The 22502-nt window shown below is 41.0% G+C and overlaps 1 protein-coding gene across 22 annotated transcripts in view; it reads left to right on the forward strand.

Annotated features, from left to right (window-relative positions):
* The window catches only part of LOC123510326, a 732954-nt gene that overhangs the window by 452815 nt on the left and 257637 nt on the right, over positions 1 to 22502 (forward strand). For 3 of the 22 annotated variants that reach the window (XM_045265377.1, XM_045265379.1, XM_045265386.1), the window contains exon 1: positions 1486 to 1591. The exons of 18 other annotated variants lie outside the window; for them this stretch is intronic. The gene's annotated coding sequence lies outside the window, so the exon portion shown is untranslated. One more of the 22 variants, XM_045265378.1, reaches the window with a different exon arrangement.

Consider the following 22502-nt stretch of genomic DNA (forward strand, 5'->3'; position numbering starts at 1 on the left):
CATTAGAGAGAGAGAGAGAGAGAGAGAGAGAGAGAGAGAGAGAGAGAGAGAGGAAGAAAGGGAAATGAGGGGAGTTTCGGAAAGGATTTTTGATTGAAATGGAAAAGGAGGGAAGGATAGAAGGAACGATAGAGGAGAGGTTAGGAGTCCTGCGTCTCTTCTCTTTGATATGAGAGTCCTGCAGGAGAGAGAGAGAGAGAGAGAGAGAGAGAGAGAGAGAGAGAGAGAGAGATGGATCATGGTCTCTCTCTCTCTCTCTCTCTCTCTCTCTCTCTCTCTCTCTCTCTCTCTCTCTCTCTCTCTCTCTCTCTCTCTCTCTCTCTCTCTCTCTCTCTCTCTCTCTCTCTCTCTTATCTCTCACCTTTCTCTTCGTTTACACACACTTACACACACACACACACACACACACACACACACACACACACACACACACACACAGTACTTCCTTTCCTCCAGCATTCCCCATTTATCATCTTTCTCTCATTTCTCTTCCTTCCAACTTTGCTTTAAAGAATTTTCGCCTTAAATTATCCCCATTAGAGAGAGAGAGAGAGAGAGAGAGAGAGAGAGAGAGAGAGAGAGAGAGAGAGAGAGTATCACCTGGTCCTAGTGTCGACAGATGCCGGTGGGGAATGCTCCATCACGTACCTTGCCGACAGAAAGAGGGGTAGGAGATGGAGGAGGAGGAGGAGGAGGAGGAGGAGGAGGAGGAGGAGGAGGAGAAGACTTGAGGGATTGAAGTGTGGCGGTAATGAGACAAGACTGTTCAATGGCTTGGGGTGAGGCTGGGAGAAGTTGATGAGAGGCTGGGAGAGGTTGGGGAGATGCTGGGAGAGACTGGGAGAGGTTGGGGATGCATAGGGAAATTGTGATGGAGGCTGGGAGAGGCTGTGGGAGGCTGGGAGAGGCTGTGTGAGGTTGGGAGAGGCTGAGGAAGGTGGGAAAGTGAGGAACTGTGATTTACGCATCATTGGAAGTGAAAGAGGAGGTGGAGAGGTGGAAGGGAGTGTGGAAGGCGCAGGTGGAGAGATTTTTCTTTTATTTTAGGCTGATGTACGGAAAGTTTCTACTGTGGAAAAGTTTATTTGATGGAGGAATTGCTTACATGAGAGAGAGAGAGAGAGAGAGAGGGGTGGTGAGAGTGTGTTGGTATTTCCATATGCTCGTAAACAAAGGATGTGGAGGCAAGATGGTGACTGATAGTGAGGTTGTCATGTCTTCCTCCGGCTCAACAGATCATTACATCCTCCTCTTCCTCTTCCTCTTCCTCCTCTTCATGAATCACGTCTCCAATTCTTTGTCCGACGGAGAGAAAGATGCCGGGGAGTGGGTGTCTGGTGAGTGAGTTTAGGACATCGCAAGGGGGCGTGTCGGTATATTGGGGGGCGGTGAGGGGCGTGTGGTGGCGTCAAGGGGGACATGTGCTACCACCATCGCCACCACCACCATCGCGCCCGCGTTGTGGTGGTCCGCCTGAAAATGCACAGGAGTCGGCAGTGTGGCTTGGGCCGTGGTAGGAGGAGGGTGCACGCCGCGTTGCTCCGCCTCTGTGAAACACCCCCCTCCACCCTTCCTTACCTACACCCCCGAGGTATACCCTGTTGTCAGTCACCGTGGAAGTGTGTAGCGGCTCCCAGGGGTGGATGGGAGGTGTGGCTTCGAGTGTACTGTGGATATGATGGATAATGTGGATATGTTATCGTGAAATGTGGATACGTGTGGATGCTGATGTGTGTGCTTGAACTGTAACCCTTGGGAGTCACTACCCAGGTGTGGATTAAGTGTTGCCTGGAAGGATGCATTACCTGATGGACGGTTGGTGCTGTCACAGAGCCGCGGGTGACTTCCTGTGCTCTGTGTGTGAGTCTGTGTGAGTCTGTGTGTCTGTGTGTTTGTGTCTCTGCCTGTCGTGTTTGTTTATACCACTTAATTGTTCAAGATGGAGGCCACACACACACACACACACACACACACACACACACACACACACACATATGACCCACACAGGTGCATGTCACTTTAATTAACAATATACCTGTCTTTTTATCCTCACAATCAAACCTTCTCAAGTCCATTAACTAAGAAACAATAATTAAGTGGGCCATTTTATCCAAGGTTGCTGGTGGGAATGTAAAAACAGAGTCACTTCAACTGAAATTAGGAAGGGGAAAGAGAGGCAGAGGGAAGGGGGGACAAATTGTGCGGGGGGAGGGGGAAATTGGAGGGAATGAGGGGAAGACACTGGGGAGATTAAAGGGAAGAGGGGGGAACTAGATGGTTGTTGAGAATGAGGGAATGGGAAAGGAGGAGAGAGGGGAACAAGAGTGGAGAGGATGACGGGAAGGGAGAGGAGGGGAGAGCAAGGGCGTGTTTGATAGTGCGTTGGCGCCAGTGTGTGTGTGTGTGTGTGTGTGTGTGTGTGTGTGTTTAAGTGTTATTATATGCATTATGTTTCTGCATTATTAACTTCACGACAAAAGAGTTCTGATTTTTAACGCGTGTGCTTTCAGTGTATTGTGTATCAGTGTGTGTGTGTGTGTGTGTGTGTGTGTGTGTGTGTGTGTGTGTGTGTGTGTGTGTTGCAGTGACGCACACAGTGATCTTTGTTTATGTAGTTTCTTTGGGAACCTCCATAATTAAGAGAGAGAGAGAGAGAGAGAGAGAGAGAGAGAGATCAGATTAAATTGATCAAATTCCACGCCGGGTTATCACCAGAAGGTCAGTCAGCTGGTGATGAGATTCAAAGATTACTCATTTGCACCATTCATGTTATTCATTAATCATTATGAGGGTATGAATGCTCTCTCTCTCTCTCTCTCTCTCTCTCTCTCTCTCTCTCTCTCTCTCTCTCTCTCTCTCTCTCTCTCTCTCGAGTTCTAACAAAAGACAGATTTTACATACTACACTTTTTTTTCAGATTTCTTCTTTTTCTTCTTCCGCTTGTCATTATTCATCACTTTTCTCTTCATCTTTCCCTATTCCGTTCTCATTTTCCTTACATTTATAATAATAACCACAAGAACAATAGTAATGCCAATAATAATAATGATAATAATAATAATAATAATAATAATAATAGTAATTGCCATAGCTGTAAACGATAAAAACTTTGCCTTTTGTCTGACGAAAATATTCTTTGGAATGAGAATAATTTTCGGATTTTTTTGTAGTACCACCATAATTTTGTTGCTGGGGAGATGCTAAGAGGAGGAGGAAGAGGAGGAGGGAGGAGGAGGAGGAAGGCTTAGAGAGAGGAGGGAGGGGAAGAGGAGGAGGAAAAGGAAAAGGACGGGAAGAAGGGAGTTAAGATTATTGAGAAGGAAACGAAGGCAAATGGGAAAGCTGAGGGAAAGAGAGGGAAAAAAGGGGTGGAAGGAGGGAGGAGGGAGGAGAGGAGTGAAGATTACGTGTAGTAAGATATATATGGAGAAATGGAGGGAGGGAGGGAGGGAGAGAGGGAGGAGAAGGAAGAGTGGGATGGACCAGAAGATAGTAAGAAGAGGATGCTGTAGAAGTCAAGAGAGAGAGAGAGAGAGAGAGAGAGAGAGAGAGAGAGAGAGAGAGTAAGAAAAGTAATGAAGATGAATAACGGGAAAGGCAACAGCATGAGGGAGAAAATTAAATGTATGGGGATGTAGAGGGAAGAAGAGGAAGAAGAGGAGAATAAGTGCTGAGATGATGAGTAGTAGGGAGAAGTAGGAAAGAGAGAGAGAGAGAGAGAGAGAGAGAGAGAGAGAGAGAGAGAGAGGGGTTGTGTAAAGCATCATTAGTTTCTGTGAATGGAGAGAGAAATTATGTTCGTGAGATGTCATCATTAGTATTATTGTTATTATTATTATTATTATTATTATTATTATTATTATTATTATTATTATCATTATTATTATTGTTAATATTATCATCGTCATCTTTACTAAAACTACTACTGCTACTACTATTACTACTACTACTACTACTATTACTACTACTACTACTACTACTACTACTACTACTACTATTACTGCTACTAAGATTAAAACTACATTCACTGACAAAGACAGAGAGAGAGAGAGAGAGAGAGAGAGAGAGAGAGAGAGAGAGAGAGAGAGATTGTCTTGCCTTGACTGTTCGTCTTTTGTTCCGTTTCTTTTTTGTAGACGATCCAGAAAGTGATTTTGAAAAGGAGGATAACAGAAAACACACACACACACACACACACACACACACACACACACACACACACACACACACACACACACACACACACACACACACACACACACACACGTTTCATACTCTTCTGAAATTAAACTTTTTGTTACTCTTTTATATATTTTTTTATCACTTTTATGGAGACGGGATAAGTTGAGGAGGTAAGGAGAAGGAGGAGGAAGAGGAAAAAGAAGAGAAGGAGGAGGAGGAGGAGGAGGAGGAGGAGGCGAAAAGGAATAGATGTAAAAGTAAGCAGGAAAAGGAAAAGAGGAGGCAGAAGTAAGGATAAATGGATAAGATTAGGGAAGAGATGAGGCGGAAGAGGAGCAAAAGATAGAGAGGTGAGGAAGGAGGGAGATGTTTGATAAAGATAGAATGGAGGAAGAAGAGGAGAAGGTGGAGGAAAGCTGAGGAGAGGAAGAAGAGAGATAAGCAAGGGAAAGGAGAAGGATAACTAAGATAAATTGAAGGTGAAATGAGGGTTAGGGGAAAGTGAAGACATGTGAGGGAGAATTGTGATAAAGAGGGAAAGAGGAGAAGGATGAAATATAGATGAAGAAGAAATGTAGGAGAGAAAGGAAAGAAAGAGACGTAAAAAAGAAATAAAAAAAAAGTTTTACCATAGAGAGAGAGAGAGAGAGAGAGAGAGAGAGAGAGAGAGAGAGAGAGAGAAAACAAGAACATATTGAGAAAAAAAAACAAGAATAGACCAAAACAAAAGAAGAAAAAACAGAGATTAGAGAAACAAACAGAACACAAAAGAAAAAAAAACTCAATAAAGAATAAAAAAAAACTAAAACAGAGAGAAATAAACTAAAAGAGAATAAAGGGAAGAATAAAAATACCTGATAAAAAAGTAGAAGAACCAAACGTGGGTGAAGAGAGGTAGAGGGAAGAATGAAAAGAGAAACAAGGGAATAAAGAGAGAAAAATAAAAAAATGAGATAAAATAGACGAGTAAAAGGAAAAACAGGGAAAAAATATAAAGACAAATAGAAGAAAAGGAACAGGAATAAAGCACTCAAGAAAGAAAGGTGGATAATTGAAAGAAAACGGGAAGTAGATATAGAACAGTGTGTGGTGGTGATGGAGGAGGACCACTATTTTGATAACCTCGAGACACAGTGTTAGTCTGGCGAAGGTAGGCAGGATAGGGGCGAGCGGTTTGTGTCACTATTATTAATGTGTTTCATGCTTTGTACCCTATTCTGTTCATCCTCTTCTCCCTCCTCTCCTCCTCCTCCTCCTCCTCCTTTTCCTCGTCCTCCTCTTTCTCATCTTCCCTCGTATCTTCGTACAATCTCTACTTAACCTGTCCTCCTCATCTCCTCCGTTCTAGTATCGTGTTTCTAATGTAGTACTGTATCCTCTTTCATCTCCTCCTCCTCCTCCTCCTCCTCCTCCTCCTCCTCCTCTTCTGACTACGACTCTGTATCCTCCTCCCGTTTCAATTTGTATTTGTAATGTTAAATTCCTTCGTGTTTCATAATTTTGTTTATATTGCCACACATTCTCTCTCTCTCTCTCTCTCTCTCTCTCTCTCTCTCTCTCTCTCTCTCTCTCTGGTTTCCACTCGCTAACTGCGTTTCATTTACTTTCATTTATTCAATTATTCTCTTTCCTCTCCCTCTCTTCCATTTTTCCTTTGAGTCTCTTGTCAACAACTTTTTTTTTCAGTTCCCTTTATTTTTTCCACGTCCTCCGATAAAAAAAAAAAGAAGTCTTATCGGAGAATCGCGGCGTTTGATTGGCCGCGACCAGACGCAATCAGGAAGCGCGATTAGGAGAACCTTTGAATCCCTGAGTTTTGATTGGTTCCCGGACAAGTGGAAACACGTAATTGGCTGCAACGCGTCACTACTTCGCTGCGATTGGTCACGACACCACTGGGGAGATAAGCCAATCAGGTGTTGCGAAGCCTTTTTTTTACTCCTTCAGTCACTTGTGGATGAAAATTCTAGGTTATCTATTTTTTTCCCTTCTTTTTCTCTTATTTTTTTCGTTCACCTTGATTCTTTTTCTGGGGTTCATCTTTTTTTTTATTTTTTGTGTTGTTTTGTTGTTTTCCAGTAGGAGTCTCTTTTGTTTTTGCTTTTATTGTTCGTGTGTTTGTTTGTTGACCTTGAATAACACTGGTGGCGGCCATGTTGTTGTATTTTCGTCTTTCTTGTCTTTATTTTGTCATTTATTTTGTTTTCTGACCTTGACCTGCAGTGTTTTGGTATACGCATATGTCTTGTTTTCTCTCTCTCTCTCTCTCTCTCTCTCTCTCTCTCTCTCTCTCTCTCTCTCTCTCTCTCTCTCTCTTTCTCTTTCTCTTTTATTCATCGTGTTTTGGTTAATATTTATTTTTCTCTTGTTTTTTCTTTCTATTTTTGCTCAGGATGTTGACTTTTGTTCCTACATTTCCTTTCACTTGCTTGTTTTGCTGCACAGATTTATAAATAGATAAACTGACTGGAGCTCCCTTGTTGTTTATATATCTATTTATTTATTCAGCTTAGAAGAACCACCGCACTGCTCACTGACTCTGAAACGTCTGTAATTCACCTAAAATCCGATATTATTTTACGTCTTCTTGTGATGTACGATAATTAAGTGGAAAAATGACGAGCGGGATGAAAGCGTTAGTACGATAACAGGCTTTTGCTAATCACCGCTGGCCTGTTTTGTGCATCCTTCTAAATTCTCCTCTAATCTGATTTTAAATTGTGCGTTTGTTTGTCTATTTCCTTTATATTTTTTGGCTTACTTTTTTTTTCATCTTGTCTATCTCATTTACGTATTTCCTTCCATTCTTCTGTTTATTTACGTGTTTCTTCTGTCTCATTTTAAGTGTATTATTTTATCCCCTTCGCTACTGGAATACATTTTTTCCCTTAAGATTTGTGTAAGATTAGACCATTTTATTAACATTAGCAAGGGTCTATGGAGGTCAGTCTTCATTCTAATCCCCCACATAGGTTTCTGAAGCTGTATAAAATCACTAAATAGTAACCAGAATGAGTATGAAAACGTGTCCTGGTATTAAATGGGTTAAATCTGTAAATAGTAACTGTCTCTGTAATTTTTCTATGCAAACTAGCGCCATATTCTAGAACCATTTGATTTCAGTGTAATCTGGAACACGTTTTTTACCTCGGCTGACATTTTTCTCTGCAGTAAAGTCACGTGAAATGGGTTAAAAGTCTCTAGTTTTGTATATTCATGCGTGACTTCATAGATTGGCATTGTAAAGACACAAACTAAATAATATAAATGTTTGTATTCTGAAACGTTCTCATGTGTTGTCATGGCGACGTTTAACAGCTGTAGCGGAAATAATTGGTGGTTTCCAGGAGGATATCATGAATGTAGTGGTAATTTATCAAAGACTGCACCATCAATGACCATGAATCACCAATGTTAACTTGACTCATCATAACCGTGACCCATGAGAGAGAAGAAAAAAATATATAAGAGAAGGAAGTGTTTGAGAATGTACATAAACCTTCATACTTCTAAATTTGAGACCAATAACCTGATCTATGTATTTATCTATCCATCTATCTATCGCGCTATCTATCTGTGAGTCTTTCCATACAGTGCGCATCGCTTCCCTCACCTCGACACTCACACGATCAGATTCACCTCCGATCGCCTTTGTTTAAAGTTGAGTTTTCAAGAGTGTTTCATTTTTAGCCGGTCAGAACACTCTGTCAGCGGTGAACGTGCTATCGAGGGCCACTTTTCACGCATCCAAGATCCTTCCTCGTGTAAATATTTCCATTTCCGCGCCGGACACAAGTGCAATACCTGTTCCCTCACACACCTGTCGCGCGTCCGCTGGAAATTCACCTGTGATTTTCAGCACACTCATCTTTCCCCCTCACCTCTGATTCTAGCGTGTTCCTTTACCTGTGTGATTTTGTTGTAATTGTAACTGTAAATGCTGTCCCCCTCACCTGTCACCTAAGCCTTCACCTGTAATTATAAAGAGTGAGTTTACCTGCAGGTGTCATATGTAAATTGTTCCCACGCTCTTTATCCCGACATCACCATTACCTGCTTGTCTCACCTGAGTTACCTGTACCTTGGGGTGTCTTCAGGTAAGCTTTGATAGTAACATACCGTACCATTCTTTCCACACACACACACACACACACACACACACACACACACACACACACACACACACACACACACACACAATTTCCCTTCCTCATACCTGTAGCCACACTGATGTATTTACTTGAACGCTTCCTCTCTCTCTCTGTCTCTCTCCCTCTCCCTCTTCCCCTCTCCCACCTCACCTCCCGTCCCTCCTCCCCACTCACCGGCACACTATCAACAAAGCAATGTTTACCTAAAGCACACACGTATACTCCCTCCTCCTCTCCTCTCCTCTCCTCTCTTCCCGTATTTAAAAAAAGATAACTAAAAACCATTATTGTGAAGGCAAGTGTGGTTGAATTAGAAGCACCTGGCGCCTCTGATGATGAGGATGTACAGGTATTCCGTTACAGTGAGAGGGAGAGAGAGAAAGAGGAAGAGGAAGAGGGAGAGGGCCACTTCAGTATCCTGTCACTACCACCAAGGCATTTCTCCCTCCTCCACATCCACGATCATAGACTTGTCCAGTGAGAGGATTGGAGAGGGATGGGAGAGGGATGGAAGCTAAGGCGAGGCAGGGAGAGGTGGGACAGTGGGAAAGAGACACAGGAGGCGTGAGAGTGAGTGAGAGTTAGGAGGGAATGCAGCTATAGACGAGTAGGAGGAGGAGATTCAGGTATTAAGACACTTGGTCAGCCAGTAAAACAAATGTATAGTCTCTCTCTCTCTCTCTCTCTCTCTCTCTCTCTCTCTCTCTCTCTCTCTCTCTCTCTCTCTCTCTCTCTCTCTCTCTCTCTCTCTCTCTCTCTCTCTCTCTCTCTCTCTCTCTCTCTCTCTCTCTCTCTCTCTCTCTCTCTCCTTCTCTCCTTCCTAGCCTTCCTTCCTTCCTACCACACCAATCCTTCTTCCTTTCCTCCATACACTCACTTGTCTCTCCCTCTCTCTTCCTTTCTCTCCTCTCCCCTTTCCTTGTCTCTCTCTCTGCTTCCCTCCTTCGCCTCCTCCAAAGACAGACACAGGAAGAGAGAGAGAGAGAGAGAGAGAGAGAGAGAGAGAGAGAGAGAGAGAGAGAGAGAGAGGGAGAGTATGCAAGTAAAAGTTTCAGATTAATGCTCAACCCGCCTAAGAATTTCACATTCCCGCCGCCTTACTGCAATTGCTTCTGGTATTTGTATTAATCATTGTGGACTTCTTCGCTCTCTTTCCCACTCTTCTTCTTCCTCCTCTTCTTCTTCTTTATCCTCTTTTCCTCCTTGTCGTCGTTTTTTGTTTTCTTTTACCCTATTTTTTGTTCGTGTTTTTTTTTTCCTTTTCTTTCATTCTCTTTTCTTTTTTATTTCTCCATGTCCTTCTTCAGAGAGAGAGAGAGAGAGAGAGACCCAACAAAAACTGTAATTGGCGCTTTAAATTTTTGTGTGAGTTGCAAATAATTAATGGAACTAAGTGGCTATGATAATGAAACTAATGGTTGTAGATAGTAGTAGTAGTAGTAGTAGTAGTAGTAGTAGTAGTAGTAATAGTAGGAAGAGTAAGATGAATGATACACCCTTGAGAACATAGGAACCATTTATCGCATTTCCTGATGCATAAAGAAACTATTCACTGAACCTTACACTTCCACGCATACGAAAAATAAAGAAAAAAATACGAAACAAAACAACACAAAGACTAACACTACGTAATACAACACCCGGTCACTCCCATAACGCTCAGGATCCGTCAGTGAGCGACTCTGCATCATTACCAAGGCAAAGTGACGTGGATGTCTGGTTGCCTCGTCCCCGCTCACACCACCACACTACCACAGCATTATCGCCCGTGACGTTAACAGCAGCATCGGTCGAATTTACAGCAAGCCAAGAGCCACAGCGTAACCGGGAACAGCGTAAGGCAGCAGCAGGGAGGCGATGGAATGGAGGCAGGGCGGCAAGGAGGCGGGAAATGGGCGATAGGACGTGAAGGGAGAGATGAGGAAGGGAAAGTGAAAGGCGCCGAAGGAAAGAGAGATACTAGCTCGTGTTCTTGGCTGCTTTGCTCTCCAGGAGAGACTGTTTTCAAAGGCCACAGGGATGATTTGACAGGTTCTTGAGGTGGTTCGCTTATTGCTGCTCCGTAAATCGTGGTAAAGTATCACTAGAACTAGGAAAACAGCTTTGGAAATGTTAATATCTAGCATGTTAACCCCTTCAGTACTAGGACGCATTTCTACTTTGAGTTTTGAGTATGATTAGACAATTTTATTATTATTACGAAGGGTCTATGGAGGTCAGAAGATTAATGGCCAGACTTCACTGTTTCAGCCCTCGCATAAGTTCTGAAGCTGTATAAAATCACCAAATAGTAACCAGAATGAATATGAAAACGCCTCTTTGAAGGGGTTAAAGTTAGCTGAGTAAGCTATAACCATGCGCCAAAGATGCAAGGAAACAAGAGGGAGAGGGAGTCGGTGAGGATGGGGAGTGCTTGAGGGGGTCGTGGCATCATTGTGGTGGTCGTGGTGGTCGTGGTCACCAACACTGAATAGGAATATTAGTTTTACGACCTCGTTGGCACGGCGGTTCATCTTGTATTACGTTCAAGGGAGCTCTTGTTATGGCCTGGTGGTGGTGACGGAGGTGCGGAGGTGGTGATGGTGATGACACACCGGCTGGAGGTGGATGTCTGGTGGTGGTGATGAGTGGTGATGGTAGTGGTGGAAATGAGTTATTTTTGAGTGAGAGTAATAACACAAGTCGTTATGGTGGTGATTGTGACTTCATATATTATCTCTCTCTCTCTCTCTCTCTCTCTCTCTCTCTCGCTTTAAAAATTCCACCACAACACAGAAAAATTAAGTATCACATTGAATTTAAGTTTCCTCGTGTGCAATTACTTATTTTGTAATGCTTAACTTTCTTCTCTGACCTAACGTCTTGTGAACCTGGCGTTGATAATGGAAGGAAATGGTGGTGTGATAGCGGCGGTGACAGCAAGATAGATTTCCTTGAGTGTGGCAATAACCTTGATGACAGTGGTGCTGGTGGTCGTTTGAGTGGAGCCTGGGGGAGATGGAGGAACAGTGTGGTGGAAAGAAAAAAAAATGGGTTGGATTTGCTGTAGTTGTGGTGGTGATGGTGGTGGTGGTGGTAAAGTGGAATATTGTGGAAGATAATGTGAAAAAGTGGAAAAAAATGTAGTGTGTTAGGAGTTATATATGGTTGTTATAGTGGTTATGGTGGTGGAAGGAGCAGAACAAGGAACATTTGGAATTGGTGCTTGTGGGAAAGTGCAAAAAAAATGTATGGTGTGGTGTTGGAAGTTATAGATGGTGATGACAGTAGTGGTGCAACTTGTTTACACTAACCTTCACTATTTCTTATATTTCACTGCTGACTCACCATTATTTTCACCGGGGAAAGCTAACTATGGGAACCACACAACAAACTATACTAGCAATTTGTACGTGTGTCTGTATATCTGTAGGTCTGCTTGCACGTAAACTCCTGTAATATCTAAACTAATCAGAACCTTAACACTTTCAGTACCATGACACATTTTCACATTCTGCTTACAATTTGGTGATTTTATACAACTTCATAAACTCGTGTAGGAGATTAAAATAGTGGAGACTGGCCAGTAATCTTCTGACTTCCATAGACCCCTTTTAATGTCAATATAATAGTCAAATCTCAAGGTAAAAATGTCTCACAGTACTAAATTCCATAAAAAAAAAAAAGAATCATCGTATATAAGTCTACGTAAACTCCAGTAATATTTGTATAAACTTTCAGAAACATTACTTTCATGTAGCAGTAAGTAAGAGGCGGAAGAGTCATTTTCCCCCTTGATGGACTGCCGCTCCTTTATCTCACGCCTCCATTATTTGCTGCTAAGTCTTCAAGGATTTATGCTCATATTTTTTCGTTAATAATCCAGCCCCGGGGTACACGAAGCACTATTAAGATTTATGAGTATGGTTGCAGTTTAGTAAGGAGAGTCAGGCGTGATTTACGGAGGAACACACTACTCTCTCTCTCTCTCTCTCTCTCTCTCTCTCTCTCTCTCTCTCTCTCTGTCTGTCTGTATGTATGTCTGTATGTATTGCATTTAAACGGCTCTCGTCCAGACATTAGCTTTGTAAACACGTTATGTAGATTTAGAGGAATAGTGTATGAATGATTGTTTGGCTTTCCATTCTCTCTCTCTCTCTCTCTCTCTCTCTCTCTCTCTCTCTCTCTCTCTCTCTCTCTCTCTCTCTCTCTCTCTCTCTCTCTCTCTCTCTCTCTCATTTCAATTAATCCTACTTTACTTCCTAGTGCCAAATTAGTTCTCCGATTATGTCTGTCTCTCTCTCTCTCTCTCTCTCTCTCTCTCTCTCTCTCTCTCTCTCTCTCTCTCTCTCTCTCTCTCTCTCTCTCTCTCTCTCTCTCTCTCGCACGTAGTCTTAGTGATCCGTGCAGTCATTACAAAGGCAAGTATTTGACAATTCAACTTAAGGCAACAAGTATTGGACACGCTCCCTTCTGTTTAATTCGCCTGGCACGTGACACTCCGACGCGCACATAGACACAAGAGTACACACAGTCACATGCGGCGTTAGGCAAGGCGTGTGCTCCTGTTGTGGTCTCTCATTTGGCCCGTGAAAAGCAACGGTGACGACTAGAAACTGTTACTGATATTTTTTTAAGTGCGTGTGTGTGTGTGTGTGTGTGTGTTGTTTGTTTGTTATTATTGTTCTGGTGTTTTACTTTGCTTTTTCTTGTGTTTTTTCTTCTTGTCTTCTTTCTCAACACCTTTGTGATTTTTTTTTCTTCCGGTTCTATTTCTTTTTCCACACGTATGAGGGAACACTAATACACACACACACACACACACACACACACACACACACACACACACACACACACACACACACACACACACACACACACACACACACACACACGGTAGTAGTATAAGATTCTGAACCAATATTTGCTGACCGTGACTGTTCTCTGCTCGTGTTCCTTCCTGCTTGTGCCTGCTGCCTTGAAGAGCAAGAAGAGGAGGGAGAAAAGGAAGGAGAAGAAATAGCAGAAGGAGAGAATAAGCAAAATGAGAAGGAGTGGTTTAGTTTTAGAGAAGGGAGAAACACCAGAAGGAAAGGAAAAGAGAGGAAAAAAATGAGAGGAGAAAAAGTAGGAAGAGAAGGAGTGGTGTAGTTTGAGAGGATGAGGAGGATGAAGATAGCGGCAGTGAGGCTGAAGGAAGGAGAGCAGGAGGAGGAGAAAGAGGAAGGGGGAGTAGGAAGGTAAAATATATTTCACCTGTAATATCCGCCTCGCACAGGTATGCTGTTTGAGCGCGGCTGAGACAAGTCGTTCTAGCTTTCCTGTCTCCTGTCTGTGTTAATTGTCATTGTTGTTGCTGTTGGTATTATTATCATTACTATTATTACTATCACTGTTGTTGTTATTTTTACTACTACTACTTCCATCTTGATAACTACGTTCCTTTATTCAGTGTCCTTTTTTTTCTATTAACTTGAATGTTTTACTAGTTATCATTATCCATTACTTCCTAAAATTACTATTACAAATTTTACCTAATAGCAGAAAAGTTCTCATTCTTCCTTTTTTTTCTCTCTCCATTCATCTAAATACATTACTAGTTACCATCTCCCATTACTTTCTCAAATTGCTCTCTATTACAAATTTCACCTCATAACAGAGAACCTTCCTATTCTCATTCTTAGTTTTTTTTTTTTTTCTCGCTCTATTAATCTAAATCATATTGCTCTTTATTACAAGTTTCTCCTAATAACAGGGAACCCGAATCCTTCCCATTTTGATTCTTCGTTTGTGTTCCTTTGTACCTCGCTCCTCCCGTCATGATCAGCAACAACAACAGCATGAGAACATCAATCAGCGTTCACCTTTCAGTCAGGTGTGTCTGAGTGCGTTACGCGTTACCTGGCTGGCTAATTAATCATGTTTATCTTCATGCAAAGGTCGACTGGTCAGTTACGGTGTTCAGATGCGTGTGTGATTGCTCTCTCTCTCTCTCTCTCTCTCTCTCTCTCTCTCTCTCTCTCTCTCTCTCTCTCTCTCTCTCTCTCTCTCTCTCTCTCTCTCTCTCTCTCTCTCTCTCTCTCTCTCTCTCTCTCTCTCTCTCTCTCTCTCTCTCACAAATTATAAACGTTCTTTGTTTTCCTTTTCACACACACACACACACACACACACACACACACACACACACACACACACACACACACACACACACACACACACACACACACACACACACACACACACACACACACACACACACACACACACACACACACACACACACACACACACACACACACACACACACACAGCCATTAGTACTTTCTCAGGTGTTCTCTCCTCTACCTGTCGCCTTTGTTGGTACCACTAATTCCCAGAAGGTGCCTTTAGCCCACACCTGTGACGCGGAGACCCGGGAATACACACACAGAAGGCGCTGAAGGGAATAGTCAGTATTGAATGCACTTAAAAGGAGTAAGGGGTTAGAAAATAGAATACAACAAGGGATGAAAGAGCAAAGGTGAAGAAAAGAAGGAATATGAAAAAGGAGTAATAGTTTTAGGAATGAAAAAACTAGAAGGAATTTTGTTCGATGGTCTTAGAAGGAATGAAGGTGTTAGAAAATGGAAGGATACTAAAAGCGATGAAAGAGTAAAGGTGTATAGAAGAAACGAATATGAAACAGGAATGATAATTGTAGGAGTGAAGAAACTAGATAACAGTAAAAAAAAATAGAAAGGAGAATGAAAAGGATGGAAGGAGAGTAATGAACTGAGAAGAAAGGGACAACAGAGAAATTAAAAGAGTAAATACACTTAGAAAAGGAGAGAAAGGAAGGATAAAATGAGGAAGTGAAAGAACCAGATTCAAATAAGGAATAAGAAAAATAGAACGAAAAAGAAAAAGATGGAAGGAAGGAAAGAAGGAATGAAGGGTTTGAAAATAGAAGAACATAAGAAGGGATGAGAGAGTAAAAGAAGAAATATGAAAGAGGAGTAATAGTTTTAGGAATAAAGAAAGAAAATAAAAATAAAAAGGAGAATAAAAAGGATGAAAGGATTGTAATAAACTTGGAAGAAAGGAAAAACAGAGAAATAGAAAAGGAGACGAAGGACTGATAAAACAAAGCTATGAAGAAGACAGAATCAAATAAGGAATACAAGAAGAAGAACAGATGAAAAAGATGATAGGAAAGAAGGAGAGTGATAAACTTGGAAAAAGAAACAAAAAAGAAAAAAAAGGAGACGAAGCAATGATAAAGCAGATACGTGAAAGAAACAATCGAATAAGGAAAAGGAAAAGAAGAACAACAGATGGAAGGAAGGAAGGAAGGAAGAAAGGAAGGAAGGAAGATGGGAGAAACACAGTAAATGGAACACTACCGATGTTACGAAACGAGAAAAATGGACGAAAACCAAATAACAGAAAGAGAAGAGAAAGGATAGGAAAGGAAGAAATGGAATATACAGTGAGGGAAAAGGGGGAAAATGAGTAGTGTGTGAGGGGAGACTGAGTGAGGGGAAGGTGTCAATGTTTTTGTGTCATATGTAAGGGAAATAAGTGTCCATAACAGGTGCTTGGAAGGGTGTAAGAGAGGAGGAGAGGGGAAGTGAGGGGAAAAGGGGGAGAGGGGAAGTGCAGGTGGCAGGTGTCTCAGGAGAAGTTGAAGTTTGAAAAAATAGCAAGAAGTGAAAGAGAATTGTGTGTATTGCAGGTGCTCGTTTCTATTTGCTCTCTCTCTCTCTCTCTCTCTCTCTCTCTCTCTCTCTCTCTCTCTCTCTCTCTCTCTCTCTCTCTCTCTCTCTCTCTCTCTCTCTCTCTCTCTCTTGCATAATTAATCATACGTAAAAAGAGAAATCATATGAAGCAATACACATGAACATACTAATAAAAGTAATAATAATAAAAGTAATGATAATAATAATAATAATAATAATAATAATAATAATAATAATAGACAAGGAATAGACAAAGAAACATTCAATAATAAAAAAGATATAAAATGAAGAGAAACATAATGAGTGATGAAATTAGGAAAGAACACACAAAAAAAAAAAAAAAAAATGAAAGTAAAGGGAAGGAGCATAATAAAGGATAATTAGAGAATATGACATCTAAGAACGTGAGAAATAAATGAGAGAAAAAGCAGAAAATTAAATAAAGGATGAGAAAATGGTTTTGTGCAAGTTAAGAGAAGAAAATCAAGAAAAAATAAGAGACGATATGAAGCTAAAAGGAAAGCGATGTAGAGAGAGAGAGAGAGAGAGAGAGAGAGAGAGAGAGAGAGAATTCATACCCTTTCTTAATTTTCTTTTTCCTTCTCCCTATTTCCTCCCCTCATCTTTCTTCCTTCAGCATATAAGTTCATTCCTTTTTTCCCAATTTTTCTCTTCTCTAATTTATCATCTCTCTCTCTCTCTCTCTCTCTCTCTCTCTCTCTCTCTCTCTCTCTCTCTCTCTCTCTCTCTCTCTCTATTACGTTTTCATGGTATTTATTATCTTCTCGCTCGTCTCCATTTCTCACATTTTCTCTTGTTTTCATTTATTCATATCATTCGTTCCATATTTATTGATATTCTCTCTTCTCATTTTTTTTATACATAATTTCTACTATTCTTCCTCATTTAGTTATTCCTTTTGTGTTTCTCGTCTTTCCTTCTCATTATCCATCTCTTTCCTTTTCCTTATTCTCATTTTTATCATAATTGCTCGTAATGCATTTATTTTTTTTCCTTATTATTTATTCCCTCTTCATATCTCAAGTCGTCTTATTTTTGTCTTTTTTCTTCGCTTTATTTATTCTACATTTTTCGTTCCTTCATTGTCTCTTTCATTTTATCTCATACATTATTAAGTTCTTTGTGTTGTATTTTCCTCTTTCGGCGTCACTTTCTTCTCTTTTTCCTTTTTTTCCTCACTAAATTACTTGAACTTTTCCTTTGCTATCTTCTTTTCTATTTCAAGTTCCATGTTTTTCCTGTTTAATTTTTCCTCTCCCTTTCAGCATGTCAATTTCCTCTCATGTTTTTTTTTATTTAACCTTCATTTCTGTCTTAATTTCCCCTTTCCTGTCTTATCTTTTCCTCATTTTCACAATCTAATTTTTTCCTCTTCTTTTTTCATTTCCCCCCAGTCTTTTGTTTTCCTCTCCTAATCAGCATATCAGTTTCCTCTCATATCATTGTCATTTTCCCTCCATTCCTGTCTCAATTTCCTCTTTCCGGTCATATTTTTCCTCAAGCTTTCAGTCTAATCTTTTCCTCTCCCTTTCTCATATTTTCCTTCTGTCTTTCCTTACCTTGAATTTCCTTCCACTTTTCCCTCTCCCACGCTCCATTTTCTCTTCCCTTCCTTTTCTTCCCTCGCTGCCTTCACTCACCTGAGAAATAGACGAATTTTTGTTCCCTAAGGTCTGGTCTTCCTTGGAATGCGTAATAGTGCCATGCCTGGGTAGAGAGAGAGAGAGAGAGAGAGAGAGAGAGAGAGAGAGAGAGAGAGAGAGTGAAGGTTTTAACGTTTTGAGTTTCGTTTTTTTATTTTCCGTTTTCTATTTCAGATTGTGCAATTTTTTTTTCTATTTCTATGTGTCTGTTCGTCTGTCTGTCTGTCTGTCTGTCTGTCTGTTTCTTTGTCTGTCTGTCTGTCTGTTTATTTGTCTGTCTGTATTTCTCTCTCTCTCTCTCTCTCTCTCTCTCTCTCTCTCTCTCTCTCTCTCTCTCTCTCTCTCTCTCTCTCTCTCTCTCTCTCTCTCTCTCTCTTGCGAGGATTAAGGTCCTAAAAAAACTGCCAATACTTTCAGGTCCCATTATCCAAGTTTTATTGGGACACATAAATCACCTGCACTTTTTTTTTTCTCACACGTAAATTTCCTCTGTGAATACATAAACATGGGGCGAGACTTTTTTTTACTTCACTTTTTTTATTTAGTTTTTTTTTTTTATACTCATTCTTTCCACTAAAATATTCAATGATTTTTTTTCCACTAGTTTTGTCCTACATGTTTTACAGTTTCATGGTTTTCATTCTCTTTTTCTTTCTCTTTTTTTCATTGGTGTTAAATATTCTCATTTTCGTTCATTTTTCCATCATTGTATTTTTGTTTTAATCTTTCGACATTAGGTTAGGTTGAATTAAAATAGATAGCTACATTTCATACATGGACTTCCATGTGTAGGTTTCACAATTTAAAGCTTCTCATCCAATTTATATTTAGCATTGCAACATTTCATCCTCTTAATCCCAGTGCATGATCTCCTTTTATTCTCTTCCTATTCAACACCAAATCTCTTCCTTTAATCACTCCATTGGTGCACTTTCCACATATTTCCAGCTTACCTGCATTTACCACCCCACACCTGCTCATTTAATCCCTTTACATTCATTCCTCTGACTCGCCCAACAACTGATTCATACTGTTTATTTTCTCTTACCTTTATTTCTTCTTCTTTCGACCTATTATCTAATCTAACCTAACCTAACATAACATAATATCATCTAACTTATTATTTTCAGTACCAGGAGGCGTTTCCATATTCATTCTGGTTACTATTTTGTTGATTTTATACAGATTTAGAACCATATGTTGAGATTAGTATGGTAAAAGACTCTGGCCATTAATCTTTTGACCTCTATAGTTCTTTCCTAATGTAAATAAAATCGTCTAATTATACCCTCCCAAAAAAATCAAGGTAAAAATGGGTCTCGGTATTGAATGGGTTAGATTAATTATAACCTCTACAAAGCATAATCCAACAAAACTATTTATTTCATTCCTTTTTTTCGTTACTCTTTCTTCACTCCTTCCCTTCTCTAACCTAACCTAACCTAACCTAACCTAGCCTTCCCATCCCTTCTCTCACCTAACCTAACCTAACTTACTTTAAATTAACCATCACTCAACAATATTCTTACTTCGAGTCCTATTGTTCCTTTCTTTACTCTTCTCTTCACTCCTTCCCTTCTCGTCCTTCCTTCACATTTGTTGTTGGCACTGCTGCGGCCTGGGCGTGGGTGATCGTGGGAGTATGTGGCGCTAATGGCACTGTTAGAGATTGTGAGGGGCACTCCTTCGCTGGGGGCTGAGAGGATGGGGTGGACAAGGGGAGAAGATAATTGGAAGAGCGAGCGAGAGAGAGAGAGAGAGAGAGAGAGAGAGAGAGAGAGAGAGAGAGAGAGAGAGAGAGATGGGAATGTTAGGGAGAGTCAGGGAGAGAGATAAATATAGTCAAATGCTTTAGTCACTTAGGAACTTCCGCCATAAGCCTAATTCACCTCTCTCTCTCTCTCTCTCTCTCTCTCTCTCTCTCTCTCTCTCTCTCTCTCTCTCTCTCTCAGTTCATTAGACAGGATTGTAAGCAAACTCTTTCCTCCAAAACAACCATCGTAACCCTCACTCCTACCTTACCTCTCTCTCTCTCTCCTTCCTCTCCCTCTTTCCTTCACCCTCCTTCTCTCTCTTCCCCTCTCCCTCTCTCCCTCTAACGCCCGGCTTCCGCTCGTTAAATATACTGAAAGACTATAGTTAGAGTCGAGTGTTTCCTGCAGTATCCCTCGCGTCGCCGCTAGAGCCACTAGGAGAAGCCACGTTTTGGGCTAGTCTGCCTCCCCACGATCTGCAATAGTCCACCCTTGAATGATGCGCATTAGAGAAAACGGGATACCTTGCAGCTGGTTCTCGTAATGCACAAGATGGGTTTAGCCGGATGAGGTGTGGAGCGGAGAAGGATTATGTGTGTGTCTTGGGGGAAAGGGAAGAGAGAGAGAGAGAGAGAGAGAGAGAGAGGGGGGGGGGGTGAGGTGTGTGTGTGTGTGTGTGTGTGTGTGTGTGTGTCATACAGCTGTCAAATTAGCAACTCATTACGTTGATGGTTGTGTAAAGTACCTTATTATGAAAGAATCTCTCTCTCTCTCTCTCTCTCTCTCTCTCTCTCTCTCTCTCTCTCTCTCTCTCTCTCTGTAACGCACCAAAGCATTACGTTCACTCACCTGTCGCATGTCACCTGTTGAGTGTCACCTGTCATCACTCTTCATCACCAATACTACACCTCACCTCATGTCTTTTTACCTCACGTCACATCCTGAATTTTCCTGCTTGTTACACATTTTTCAATATCACTTCACTTTTATTCAACTTCACCTTTTTATTCTTAATTTTCACACGTATTTTAAATCTTCCCATGGTATCAACGCTATAAAAAACGTTAATTAATATTCACTCAGGTGTGCAACTCCATCTAACTGCCAGTCCCGGTTTGGCGGATTACCTGTTAATTGGTGAGGTGAGATAAGGCCGGGAAGGGACGAGGGCTTGCCAGGTACACCACTAAATCTTGTTGCTCCTGTGTTAGTAAGGCCACATTGACACTAAGCTCTTGTTAGATTAGAAAAGACGGTGAAGAGAATTAGAAGAGAGAAGCTAAAAAAGTAGTAGAAGGAATAGCAGAGGAAAGGATAGAAGGGTTAGAGAATAGAGAGGAGTGTAGAAGTGAAGAATTAGAAAGAGTAGATGGAAACAAAGAAAAGACGAAGGTGTGGGACGTAAGTAAAGTCGATGATATATATAAAGAAGAAGGGACAGAAAATCGGAGAAGAGAAAACAGGAAAATAAAAAGGAATAAGGAAAAGAAAAGAATAACTGTGAGGAAAGGAAAGAAAACAGGAATCAAGAGGAGAGAAAGATTAAATTATGAGAAAAACGGAAGTGGAAATGGAAAGAAAGAAGGAATAGGACAAGACAAAACAATGAAAAGGGAGAAAAAGGAGAAAATAGTAAAGAGAATTGAAAGATATGAAGTGTAGAGGGTAATATGAAGAGGAGAATAGGGAGAGGGGAGAGTGGGAGTGTACAGCAGTGAGTGTGAGGGCAAGGAGTCAATTAGTGGACGGAATTGACATGTTGTATGTTATTTGCGTGGTGACGGAGTGGTGGTGGTGGTGATGGTGGTGATGGTGGTGGTAGTGGAAGGGAGCCGATTTAGTGGTAATGCTTGAGAGAGAGAGAGAGAGAGAGAGAGAGAGAGAGAGAGAGAGAGAGAGAGAGAGAGAGATTACTTACGGTTTTCTTTTTTTGTGTCCTTTTTTTCTCTCTCAATCTCGTTTCCTTCATGCTTTAATATTTCGAAAAGGACTCACTTCCTGTCGCCCTGACGAACATTTACGCTTGTCTGGCAAAACTGCAAGGTACATTTTAGTCAACTTTTCTTCTCTTTCTTCTTTTAACCATCTGGACCCACCACCAGTTTTGTCTTTTTTTTATGTAATCTTACGAGTAATGCTCTCTCTCTCTCTCTCTCTCTCTCTCTCTCTCTCTCTCTCTCGTCGGAAATGAATGTCTCAGTTTTCTTGAAGTAATTTTTGTGTATATTAAAGGAGAAAATGATTTACCACAGTACCTTCTCGTGTTTCTTTTTTTTCATTCTCTCTTTTTGTTACCTGTCGTGTGTTCTTCCCTCACCCTTGCCTTCATTCCCTCATTATCTTTCATAACCCTTCTTTATTCACGCTGCTTTCATTGTCTCTTCACGCCACTGACCACCTTTACTTTCTTGTCTCTCCTTTCATGTTCCGTCATTATATCCTTCTCTTACCATTATTTACTTCATTGCTACCTTCATCCTTTATCATCTGTTCTATTACCTATTATTCATTTTTCATTCACAATCTAGTCATGTATATTTTCTCACCTCCCACTTGTCTGCTTCTGTGTCTTCCTATTTCCACTTCCTTCACTCCTTTCTTCACTCCTCCCTTCACACCGGCACTCGTCCTTCGTAAGCTTCCATTAGTCACACTTTAGTCACACTTTCCCCTCACTTCAGTTTCCACTCTCATAGTTTTCCATTCTCCTTCCCTCTGCCTCGTTTTCTTCTGATATATTTTCTCTTCCACGGCGCGAGTAAAAATTATCCTCCGTGAATTACTTTTACTATCACGCCTCGCCCCTTCCTCCGCTTATCTCCATTATCACGCTTATCATTTTTGAGGCGCGTGAGATATCTGCCTTTATTCACAAACGCCATGCTCTCTCACCACGACAATTTACTAAGGACACAGACGACTATCCTGGTTTAAGTGAGTTTCTCCTTTTTAGTTAAGTAGAAATATTGCCAATCCATCACTAGAATCATAAAAGTAGCCTTAAAAACATGAGTATCTTCATCTAGAGCCTTTGGAAAGCAGTGATGGTGAGAG

This window comes from Portunus trituberculatus, chromosome 28 (genome assembly GCF_017591435.1).
Source record: "Portunus trituberculatus isolate SZX2019 chromosome 28, ASM1759143v1, whole genome shotgun sequence".
Lineage (NCBI taxonomy): Eukaryota > Metazoa > Arthropoda > Malacostraca > Decapoda > Portunidae > Portunus > Portunus trituberculatus.